Here is a 12931-nt window from a genome sequence, read left to right on the forward strand (position 1 = left end):
TCTGGCTGGACATATTGGCATTCTTGGGACACATTGTATCTCGGGATCATACAGATGCCAACCCCAGTAAAGTGGAGGCAGTCAGAGATTGGCCAGTGCCTAAGAGCATGACAGAGATCCGTAGCTTCTTGGGATTGGATGGATATTACAAAAAGTTTATTCAAGACTTCTCTTCTATTGTGGTGCCTATAACCGCCTTGACGAAGAAGAATACAAAGTTTATTTGGGGACCGGAGTGCCAGGAGAGTTTTGACAAGTTGAAGCAGGTGCTGACCACGACACCAGTTTTAGCTATGTTATTAGGGCAAAGAGAGTTTGTGGTATATACATGTGTTTCGAAGCTCTGTTTGGGCGCAATTTGATGCAGCATGACAAAGTTATAGCTTATGTGTCCCGACAGTTGAAGGTCCATGAGCAGAATTATCTGAATTATGACCTCGAGCTAGCAGCAGTGGTTTTTGCATTGAAAATTTGGAGATATTATCTATATAGGGAGAAGCGCAGGATTTTCACTGACCACAAGAGCCTGAAGTACTTCTTCACACGGAAAAAGCTGAACATGAGACAGCGGCGGTGGCTAGAACTAGTGAATGATTTTGAATACGACATTAGCTACCATCCGGGTAACGCTAATGTAGTTGCAGATGTCCTGAGCAGGAAGACTGCAGTGATTACTCAGTTGTCAGTACAGAGACCGTTGCAGGAAGATATACAATTGTTTGAGCTTGCAGTTTATGCAAGGGACATTGCCCCTAGTCTTTCTACCCTGACAGTGCAGTCGAAACTGAGAGATAGAATTCGAGCATAACAGACTTCTGACGAGTAGTTACAGAAGTGGAGACAGAGGGATGAGGCTAAGGACCGGAGGTTGTATACAGTTGTGGATGACATAGTCAGATATAAGGACCGACTATGGGCTCCTAGCAGTGATTTCCTAATAGTAGATATCTTGAGTGAAGCCACAACACCCCGTAATCCATCCATCCAGGGAGTACGAAGATGTATAAGGATCTTCAATCTCTTTATTGGTGGCCGGACATGAAGCGGGATACTTTGCGTTTTGTCTCCAAGTGTTTGACGTGTTAGCAAGTCAAGGCATAGTATCAGAGACCTACAGGGAAGCTGAGACCACTCCATATTCTCGAATGAAAATGGGAAAATATTACTATGGACTTTGTGATGGGACTTCCGAGGACGACTGGAGGATATAATGCCATATGAGTGATAGTTGATCGGCTCACTAAGTCAACTCAATTTCTACCGATCAAGAAGACTTTTACCATGATTCAGGACGCAGAGATGTATATCAGAGAGATAGTCAGACTGCATGGGATTCCAGTGTCCATCCTGTCAGACAAGGATCCGAGATTCACGTCTGCTTTCTGGAAGAGTCTGCATCAGGCATTGTGTACTAAGCTGCTATTCAGTACTGCCTTCAATCCTCAGACTGACGGACAGTCAGAGAGGGTGATTCTGATCTTGGAGGACCTACTCAGAGCTTGCATGATCGACTTCCAGGGCAGCTGGGAGCCGAAGCTACCACTCGTGGAGTTCACGTACAACAATAGTTATCAGGCATCCATTGGCATGGCGCCATATGAGGCATTGTACGGGAGGAAGTGTAGGTCGCCAGTTTATTGGGACGATGTAGGAGAGAGGGCTGAGTTGGGATCAGATAGTCATTCAGACTCCGGGACATGATGAAGACCGCTCAGAGCCGACAGAAGAGTTATGCAGATCAGCAGCGTAGAGATATTGAGTTTGCCGTAGGGGATCATGTGTTCATGAATGTCGCACTGATTAAGGGTGTGATGAGATTCGGGAAGAAGGACAAGATCAGTCCCAGATTCATCGGACTGTTCGAGATCCTGGAGAGAGTTGGGACACTCGCCTACAGAGTTGCATTATCGTCGAATCTGGCGGGAGTTCATAATGTGTTCCATGTATCCATGCTGCGGAAGTACATGTCGAATCCTTTGCATGTGCTGAACTATGAGCCACTGCAGTTGACGCCACACCTGTCTTTTGAGGACAGACCAACTAAGATATTGGACAGACAAGAGAGGAGGCTCAGGAAAAAGATGATCCACAAGGTCAAAGTCAAGTGGTTGAATCATTCCGAGAAGGAGGCTACTTGGGAGACGGAGACCGAGATGAGGAGTCGCTACCCGGAATTATTCTCTACATTTTAATTTCGAGGACGAAATTCAATATAAGAGGGGAGAATTATAAGGTCTAGGAAATTCGAACGACGTAACTTGACTGCATGCAATCTAGGGTTTTATATAAAAATATGTGTTTAATGATTTTCATGCATTTCATGCATGATTATTGCATAGTTAGGGTTTATTTAATGATTATTTTTAAGTTTCATGAATTAGGGTTTTAAGTTGCATTTCGCGCTCGAACAAGTATCGAAGACCGGGAATAAATAAGAAAAATATTTTTATTGAATAATTAATTTTAATTATTTAATATGTGGTGTTTTTAAGTGTGATTTTTGAAAATGGGCCTTGGTTATGTATTTTTATTCGTCGGGGCATGTTTATAACCGATACACAACTTTTAACGGTTTGGAGGACTTTTTGAGGGTGTAGACGATATTTTCAAAAACTTACCTAAACGAAATATTTTTTGAGAGTGTGTTTGGGCTTGATGGGTTTATTTTAATGCTTAGTGGGCTCAAAACCCTTTTAAATTCATTTAGTTCATAATTAGGGCCCATTTATGCATGAATTTTCTACTTAAACTCTACACCATCAAACCCTAACCCTAAACCTAATTTCGGCCGCCCCCTCCCTCTCATTCAGCAGCCTTTTTCGAAAGAAAATACAGCAAGAACTCGAGTTCTTCAAGATTTTTTCAAGAAAAGCTCCTCTCCCGCCTCACAGGTTCACGTCCCGCGCTTAATTTTTCGAATTTTCAAGCGTAAAAACGTTAAGGCACACCATGTATCTTCTTTTTACCATCATTCACGTCATATTTATGTTGATATGTGTGCTATGTATGTATAATGCTCGGTCTGAATGATATCATGTTTTTGGCTTTGGTTTGTCATGAAATACATACATTTATGCAAATAACTCACCTTGGTGCAAGGGGACTGCTGAGTTACGTTACTAAGGGGCTGTACACGTCAAGTAAGAAGGGTAATTAAGCCTGGAGTTGAAACTTGGTTGGTTTAAGTGAGGGGCCGATCGGTATTTGGTGTAGGTTGGATCGGTTTTGGCAAGATCGAAGACTTTGGTGTGTGGCCGTGCATGGCCCAATTTCCAGCCAAGAAGCCGACCCTCTTGGGTCATGACAGGGCTGGGAGAGCGCCATGAACAGCTAGTCGAGGTCTAGAAGTTGGTCGAAGGGCTAGGTTGATGTGTGGCTCGGTTGTCTTGTGCGGCGCGAGTTCGAGGGTACCGCAAGGGGCTAGTGTTTTGGGCAGTTGGGTTAGCTAGGATTGGTCAAGGAGAGCTTCTTGGGTTCTAACTTGGTCTCAGTATAGCTAGTTAGGTGCTGGTTCACTTGGTCTTGAGTTAGGGCCGATCATTTAGAGTCCAAGATGCACTAGGGTTCATTCTCCTTGGTGCAGAAATTTCAGCAAGGGTCAAGGAGATTTCGAGGGTTCTAAATGGTGTGAAATGGGTGGTAATGGTTATGGTTAAGTATTATTAAGACACAGTTTAATTTTGGAAAATTTTGGTTAAGTTTCAGGTTGATTCGGGTTAAAATCGGGACCCCGATCAGAGTTTTAAAACGAATCGTATTAGTTTTGAAACGGGCTCGAGTTTAAGTCTAAGAAATATTTAGAAATATGTTTCAGGGTGTTTTAAGGAGTTTGATAAGCTCCAGGTCGAAATTTTAAGGTTAAGGGATAAAATGATCATTTAGGGTTTCTAGAGGCAAAATGATCATTTGCATCTGGGTTGAGTTTTTAGTCCTGCCAGCGCCCTGAACACGATTTTTCATGTTTTTAAATGTTTATGTCATCACGTATATGATTTTTTATGAAAATTATGAAAAATACGTTGTATGCTTGGTTTTACGTATATGCATATTTTTATAAGTGATGAAAATGATAATGTTTTGAAGGATGTGAGTTTGTGGTGACTGACGATATATGTATACGATGATCTGTAAGGCCAAGGCTCAGTGGATAGGTAATACTGTCGCTGATGTCCCCGCCATCGGGTACCACGGTTATATGTAGATGGATCTATCGAATAGAGCTGATACGAAAATTACAAGTAAAAACTGAATTCAATTAAGGAAAATGAACAAGCATATGATGATATGATGAGATGTTTTTGACACGCTATGCTATGATATGAAATGTTTAAGTTCATTTCTTTTCAAGCTCATGAAAATGTATTTTTAGTACGGTACTTTTCGCTGTTGCATATTATAATATATACTTGCTAGCAAAGTTACAGGGGTGTTGAGTCTTTAGATTCACTGTAGTGCCCAAATTCAGTACACGTATAACTCATTCATTTATTTAATTATTAAAGCACTTATTTAATTTTAAAATGAGTCTTAATGGTGCATGATTTATTTAAATTGCATTATTTTAATATTTATGTGATGCACGTTAAAATATTTTTCGAGTTTCATTTTCAGGCGATTATTCGATGCGGGATCGAGGAAAGGAGACCGGTGATGAGTTTTGGGTAATTTTAAAATGCGATATTTTATTTTAAATTGGAAAGGAGCATTTTAAATGATTTATTAATTTCAAGCATTTTAATAACCTAATTAAATTATTAGGTAATTATTGCGATGTCAAATTTTTAAAGTTGTAGCACTTGTGCATTTTGATTTAAATTTAAGAAAAGCTAGTGAGGTTAATATGGAATTAACTTTAAATTAGCATATTAAATAATTGTTAAATATATTTTAATCATATTAATTAGCCTTAATTACCCCACTAATATGCACACACACGTTACAATTGTTTTTCTTGTTATCAAAACACACGCACACACACTTATACACACACACAACTCTCCTATTTCCATCTCATCATTTTAAAAGAAAATTTTAGGGTTCTTGGCACAAGAGCAGCAGCCGCCCCTCCCCTAAATCTTTCCAGCAAATTTTTGTTGATTTTATTGTAAGAAAACCGTTCCACAAACGTCCCGGATCAACCTCGCATCTTTCCCCGCTTCGGTATCGTCGGTTCGATAAAGTTTATCATCAAAAAACACGTATATTCTTTTCTTTCTGCGTCGATCATGTCATAATATGTGTTGCGTTGTATTTATGCGTAAAAATACATGTGTGATGTGTAGAATTTTGAGCAATTATGTTTCGATCACTTTTGAAACCATTTTTAGATCTAAAATTTACGTTTTTACTGTCTTTTTAAATACTGCGATTTTTCGGTTGTGATTCTGAGAAAACTTTCAACATGAAAATTGTAGAACTTTTTGATACCTTCGATTTAACAGTAAATTCGGAATATTTGGTTAAACATTGAGTGAGTTATGGCGTTTTTCGTGAGACTGGTCAAACTGCTTTTTTCCGAAAATTATGATATTAATGCGTCTTGAAGTTTTAATGTTGCAGGATTCGTTGGGAATCGACGGGTGATCGTTGCTGCGTATAGGTATGCTTAGTATGATGTTGGGTTGGTATTTGGATTGCAGGTTAGTGTCGATAGGCACTTGAATTCATGAGAAGTCATAGGAAACGATTTAGTGTCAATTGCCATATTGTTTTGAATTGTATGTGTCGTAGAGTGGACGTCGTTGCTTTGGGGTGTTTGTACGAGGTTGGTTCAATGTTAGGGTGTACTAGGATGGGTCTCGGGGTGTCGGTTCATGGTCCGTACAATCGAGTCTAGAATGATAAGCATCGCAGATATTAAATTTTCGTGAGTTTCCGATTAGCGCAGGTACACGGACCCTTTTACGGACCCTTACATGGGGTCCGTGCCTTTGTATTCTTCGAAGTGTCTTTTCACCGAGTCTACACGGACCAAGGCACGGGGTTCGTGCCTTCTCTTTTCTTCACGACAAATTTCACCGCACCTACACGGACCCGGAGCCGGACCTGGGCACGAGGTCCGTGTCCCTTCTCCTTCCCGAGTATTTCTTTTGCGCACCCACACGGACCCATACACGGACCCTGGCACGGGGTCCATGTACTTCATATTTTTGGGAAATTTTATTTGTGTTTTGGAGTTTCATATCGTGGGTTAGTACGATGATTTAAATAAGGTCTAGTCCCGAGTGTCCTAGAATGTCTTAAGTTATTTATTGAATTCGGGGGTGAGCACGTATGCCTACGTCTAAGCTATGCAAGTTAAGTATTTAAATTTCATGGTAATATGTGTAGCAGCGGCCCCAAATGAAATCCAACGAATCCCTCAGCGCCATGTAAGTCTGTCGACGTGCAAGAAAATATTTTCAAGTTTTTGAGGTATGCTAAATGTCTTGTGACCAATGTATGTATGGAGTTGGAAAGCGTTAAATCATGAACGGGGACCAACCCACCCCGTTAAAGCATGAACGAGTCTAGATCAGGATTAGAAAGCGTTAAATCATGAACGGGGACCAATCCACTCGTTAAAGCATGAACGGGGATCTCATGTATGTGGCAGTGAATTCTTCCTGGTCAGCCCAGTGCTGTTGTTTAGTCTGATCAGGCGATTTATGTTATGGTCACTTGCTTTGAAACATGCCTCTCCGCAAAATGATGATGTTTATGTATGTTCATGTATGTACTAGTATGCAAAAATGTTTAAGAAAAGTTTTATGTTTATGGCACGCCTACGTACGTATGTATGTAAGTTCAAATTTAAGTGTAAGTTCAACTTTCAAGTTATGTATGACCTATTTTTATCTCGCATGCGGTTTTATTATGTAGTACCTGTTACTCCCAGTTTATACGTGTTGAGTCTTTAGACTCACTAGAATTGATCGATGCAGGTGAGGATGTTTTCGAGGACACAAGGGGTGGGGACCAAGGAGCAGGCTTGGACTGAGCAGGAGGCTAAACCCGAGGACCGCCCAAGTTTAAGCTTTTATGAAAATGTTTAAATACTCTGATTTTGTGTTACTGTTTGACGTTCGAGCAAATACTTTTGGTAGACATCATTTTGAGATTTTTCTGTTGCAACAATTTTTGAGGACGAACAGTTGTTTTCTCAAATTTTGAAGGTTCACGAATTATTTAAGAAAATTTTTTATTTTTCCGCAAATTTTGAATAGTAAAAATACGGTACGTTACAGTTGGTATCAGAACGGTGTTCTCTTAAAGGGTTATACCTATTGCTAGTCGCAAGAAACTCACGAAGTCACACCTCAAGTCTGTAAGTTTTAAAGTTTTGAATTATGTTATGTATTAAGCATTAAGTCATGATTTCAGCATGTCCATGTTTTAAGTTCAATTTACGTGCATCTTACATTTTTGATATCATGTTCATGCATGTGGGGCCTACGTGTTGGATAAATTGTTGGAACAGTATGCCTCCAAGACGTTTGATTGACCGTGAAGCCAGGGATGAGGATAGAGAGGCTCGAGAGGAGAGGATAGACGCTCCTCCTCCTCCACCGCCGGACATGCAGGCTCAGATGCTTGCTGGGATGACTCAGTTCTTCGCACAGTTTGCGGGGAACCAAGCCGCAGTAGATGCAGGGGCAAGGCCCCGACCTGAGGCTGTGTATGAAAGATTTAGGAGGATGAATCCAAAGGAGTTTTCGAGTACCACTGACCCGATGATAGCTGAAGGATGGATTAAGTCCATCGAGGTAATCTTCGATTTTATGGAACTGACCGATGCAGATAGGGTCAGGTGTGCCACGTTCCTTCTGACAGGGGACGCCAGACTATGGTGGGAGAGTGCGGCAGTGTCAGTCAACTTGCAGGTGTTGCCTTGGAATGGTTTCAAGGAAGTCTTCTACTCAAAGTACTTCACTGAGGAAGTACGCTCTCGCCTAACCAGAGAGTTCATGACGTTGCGTCAGGGGGATAGTAGCGTGGCGGAGTTCGTGAGGAAGTTCGAGAGGGGGTGTCACTTTGTGCCCCTAATAGCTAATGATGCCCAGGGGAAGCTGAGGCATTTCATGGATGGGGTGCGGCCGATATTGCGCCGTGACGTTCGAGTTGCTGGTCCTACGACCTATGTCGTTGCTGTATCTAGAGCCTTGCCGGCGGAACAAGATCAGAGGGATATTGAGGCTGACAGGCAGGGCAAGAGGCCCTATCAGGCTCCACAGCAGCAACAGCAGTAGCGACCTCAGTTTAAGAGGCCGTTCTAGGGGCAACCAGGGAAGAAGCCCTATCAGGGACCACCGAAAGGCAAGGGCCTTGTTCCACAGCAGAAAGCTCCTCAGAGGCCGGGAGAGTACCCGATGTGCCCGAAATGCAACCGCCAGCATCCAGGGCAATGTTTGTATGTGTCAGGCAAGTGTTTCAAATGTGAAGCCAGTGACCACATGTTGAAAGAGTGCCCACAGTGGAGGCAGCCAACGCAGGGAAGAGTGTTCGCCATGGATGCACAGGAGGCGAACCCAGACACTACACTGCTGACGGGTAACTTATTTAATTTCGTACAGTATTAAATTTTTGCCTTGCATGTTTATTTGAATTGGGATTATTAGGATGTTAGATGGAAATTTTGGTGTCTTTTGCTGCTTAAGACTACTATTAGAACTTTGTGATATAATTTGTGTGGTGCTAACGTCCCCCAGGAAATATTTTCATCAAGAGAATAGCTATTCAGGTCTTGATAGATTCAGGAGCCACCCATTCATTTATCTCGGAGACGTTCGCTAGTCACTTGGATATCAAGACCATTGGACTCGATGCGAATTATTCAGTAACAGTCCCATCAGGGATGAAATACCATCTACTAGCGTGGTCAGAGACATCGATCTCGAGCTGCAGGGCCACCTATTGTATGCAGACTTGATTGTGTTGCCGATGCCGGAATTCGATATTATCTTGGGTCTGGACTGGCTAACAAAGAACAGAGTCCTGATTGACTTCCAGAAGAGATCAGTATTGGTTAGACCGTTGGGCATGGAACAGTTTCTATTTGAACCAGCAAGATGGAGGAGTTTCCCTCGCATGATCTCTTGCATGCAGGCGCGGAAACTTATTTCCAAGGGGTGTCAGGCTTTCTTGGCCAGCATCATTTCAACACCTGACATACCCACTCCATCATTATCAGATGTGCCAGTAGTCAGAGACTTCCCAGACGTCTTCGCTGACGACGTCACAGGTCTTCCACCAGAGAGAGAAGTGGAGTTTGCAATTGATCTTATGACAGGCACAGTGCCAATCTCTAAGGCACCGTACCGATTGGCTCCAGCTGAGATGTTAGAGCTCAAGCAGCAGATACAGGAGCTTCTGGACAGGGAATTTATCCGCCCTAGTTTCTCACCGTGGGGCGCGCCAGTGCTCTTTGTGAAAAAGAAAGATGAGAGCATGAGACTGTGCATCGATTACCGAGAGTTGAACAAGGTAACGATCAAGGATAAATAACCACTTCCTATAATCGAAGACTTGTTTGATCAATTGCAGGGAGCTACGGTGTTCTCTAAGGTAGATCTTCGATCGGGTTATCACCAACTAAAGGTGAAAGATGCAGACGTGCACAAGACAGCCTTCAGAACCAGATATGGGCATTACGAGTTCTTAGTGATGCCGTTCGGACTGACGAATGCTCCAGAAATTTCATGGACCTCATGAACCAAGTATTCCAGCACTACTTAGATCAATTCGTCATAGTATTCATTGACGATATTCTTATCTACTCGAAGGGCCATGAGGAGCACAACCAGCATTTGAGGATAGTTTTGCAGACCTTATAGAGTCGTAAGTTATTTGCGAAGTTCAGTAAGTGTGAATTCTGGTTGGAGAAGGTAGCTTTTTTGGGGCACATAGTGTCAAGCAGTGGGATTGAGGTGGATCCAACAAAGTGGCAGCCGTTTAGGAATGGGTTGAGCCAAAGAATGCATCAAAAATCCGCAATTTTCTGGGTTTATCCGGTTACTACCGTAAGTTTATCCAGGGGTTTTTGTCGATAGCAGTACTGCTCACTTCACTGACTAAAAAGAATGCTAAATTTGTGTGGAGTGAGGAATGTCAGAAGAGCTTCGATACTTTGAAGCAAGCTCTTATTTTAGCGCCAGTGCCAACAGGGCAACAGGGCAAGGAGATTTTGTGCTATACACCGATTCATCTAAGCTCGAGTTAGGTGCCGTGTTGATGCAGCATGGTCGGGTGGTAGCTTATGCTTCCAGACAGTTGAAGGTGCATGAGAAAAATTATCCGACTCATGATCTTGAGTTAGCCGCCATTGTCTTTGCTATGAAGATTTGGAGACACTATTTGTACGGCGAGAAATGCCAGATATTCACTGATCACAAGAGTCTCAAGTACTTATTCACGCAAAAAGAGCTGAATATGAGACAGAGACGGTGGTTAGAATTGGTGAAAGACTATGATTGCGAAATTAGCTACCATCCGGGAAAAGCTAATGTTGTCGCAGACGCCTTGAGCAGAAAAGTGGCAATTGTAGCACATTTGTCCGTGCAGAGATCTCTTCAGTCAGAGATTCAGAGATTTGAGTTAGAGGTTTATCCTAAGGGCAGGGCTCCTAAGCTGTCTAATCTGACAGTCAAGTCTTCCTTACTAGACCGTATCCGTGTAGGTCAGTTTTCAGATGAGTAGTTGCAAAAATGGAGACTGAAAGATGTAGCCAAGGGCAGTGTACTATACACAGTGTCAGATGGTATTGTGAGGTACAGAGGTAGAATGTGGGTGCCTAGTGTTGACTCGATTAGAGAAGATATTTTGTCAGAGACACATACATCTCCGTATTCTATCCACCCAGGAGGGACCAAAATGTACAAGGATTTGCAAATCCTATATTGGTGGCCAGGTATGAAGAGAGACGTCCGCCGTTACGTGTCAGAATGTCTAATTTGTCAACAAGTGAAAGCGGAACATCAGAGGCCAGCAGGAATGCTTAAGCCACTCCCCATCCCAGAGTGGAAATGAGAGAATATCACTATAGACTTCGTTGTTGGTGCCAAAATCAGTTAGAAGATCCAATGCCATATGGGTCATAGTGGATCGACTCACTAAGTCAGCGCATTTCTTGCCAGTGAAGACGACCTTCTCCATGACGCAGTATGCGGAGCTCGGAGCTCTATATCAGGGAGATAGTCTGATTGCACGGGATCCCAGTTTCTATTGTGTCCGACAGGGACCCGAAGTTTACATCGTCCTTTTGGAAGAGCTTACATGCAGCCATGGGGACGAAGTTGCTTTTCAATACCGCTTTTCACCCGCAGACAGATTGTGAGGCCCGGGGCCGAAGAGGGCGGGGGGTGATCGCCGGTGCCATCAGTTGCACGGACAATGAGCGGCTCCTGGCAGGCTTCTAGGTGAAGGGAACATGAATGAACCGAACCCACACGGGAATGAGAGGGATTCCGAGACTGTTCAATGTAATGGACTGTACAGTTGAAGAGGGCTTAAAAGATTTGATTTGTACTACTCATATCACGAAGGTGCATCTTCTTTTCGGTAGCTCATCACATAAGAACTCCAAAGTTAAGCGTGCTTGACTTGGGGCAATTTTGGGATGGGTGACCTCCTGGGAAGTTTCCCAGGGTGCGTGTGAGTGAGGACATAAGCACGCTGGAAAGACTCGTCTTGATACAGTGAGGACAGTCGTCGAATCTGGGGCGTTACAAGTGGTATCAGAGCCGACCTCTCTTAGTACGGTGTGGTTCGGGGACGAACCAAGCGGAAGCTGGTGGCGATTGTAGAACCCGTAAATCAGTAGACGTATAAGCCATGCATAATTCTAGATTTTTTAATTTAATTGACTTCATTGCATGATTATTTTAAATGCATTTGTTTGAAGTTAATTATTCATTATTTCAGTTCAGCAGTTTGATTTTTAGCATTTCAGTATTTTCAGTGAGGCCGGACCGGAGTTGGAGTTTTGAGATAGAATTTAAGATTTGAGAAATATTTCCAGAAGTTAATTTAGCTAGTAACTAAGTTCATTTAAGTTAGAAAGGAAGGTTTGAAGATTTAATTTAATTATTTGAGGTGATTAAGAAATGAACTCATTTAAGTTATTAAATTAAGGGGTTAGCTCACTAAATTATTTAAAGGATTAGTAAGGCTTTCAAGGATTATTAGTTGACTAGATAATCAACATTTCCCTTTATTTTATCATGCATTTTTCGGCCACCCTTAGTGCTAGAAGATTCATTTTCCAACTCACCAACTTTGACCAATTCTTTGCATGTAATTAGTAGGATAATTCTAGGATTTTTGGGAGCACAATTTAATTAAATAAATGGACATATCCTAGTCTAGAATCAAGCTAAATTTCGGCCACCACCTCCTAGAAGCATCCACCAACTCATTTGATATCAATTCAAAATTCAAATTCAAAAGGGGAGTGGACTTGGTCTTGATATGATCCTATTTTTGTGCACCCTTCTCCTCACCTTCATAACCATCACTCCCCCTCCACCTCCACCGAAAATAAGACCCCTTTTAGTAGAAAAAACGTGGATAGCAGCTAGGGAGAAAGGGAGAAAAATCGAGAGCCAAGAAAGGTAGAGAAGCAAGCCACTCCGTCTCCTCCGCGCCGTCTCGTCTCTTCTTTTCGTTTTCTTTCGAAACGAAACCAGGCATGTCTAGATTTCTTTCAAACCTCAATCAAGTCATATTATCATTTATTTTTCAGTACATGATCATGTTTTAGCAAGCAAAAACCGAGATACATGTCAAAATATTTTGGGAACACACATGCAGAATTTCGGCCCTTTCATGACAAGCTTCACGATTTCTTTTGGTTTGTGAGTTTCAGGTATTGGATCGACTCCAGGCTCCCAAGGCGGCTTGTATACATGTAGTAGGATGCATTAAGACCATGTTGGTCCATTCAAACCAGCCCCAT

This window comes from Primulina tabacum, chromosome 14 (assembly GCF_025594145.1).
Source record: "Primulina tabacum isolate GXHZ01 chromosome 14, ASM2559414v2, whole genome shotgun sequence".
Lineage (NCBI taxonomy): Eukaryota > Viridiplantae > Streptophyta > Magnoliopsida > Lamiales > Gesneriaceae > Primulina > Primulina tabacum.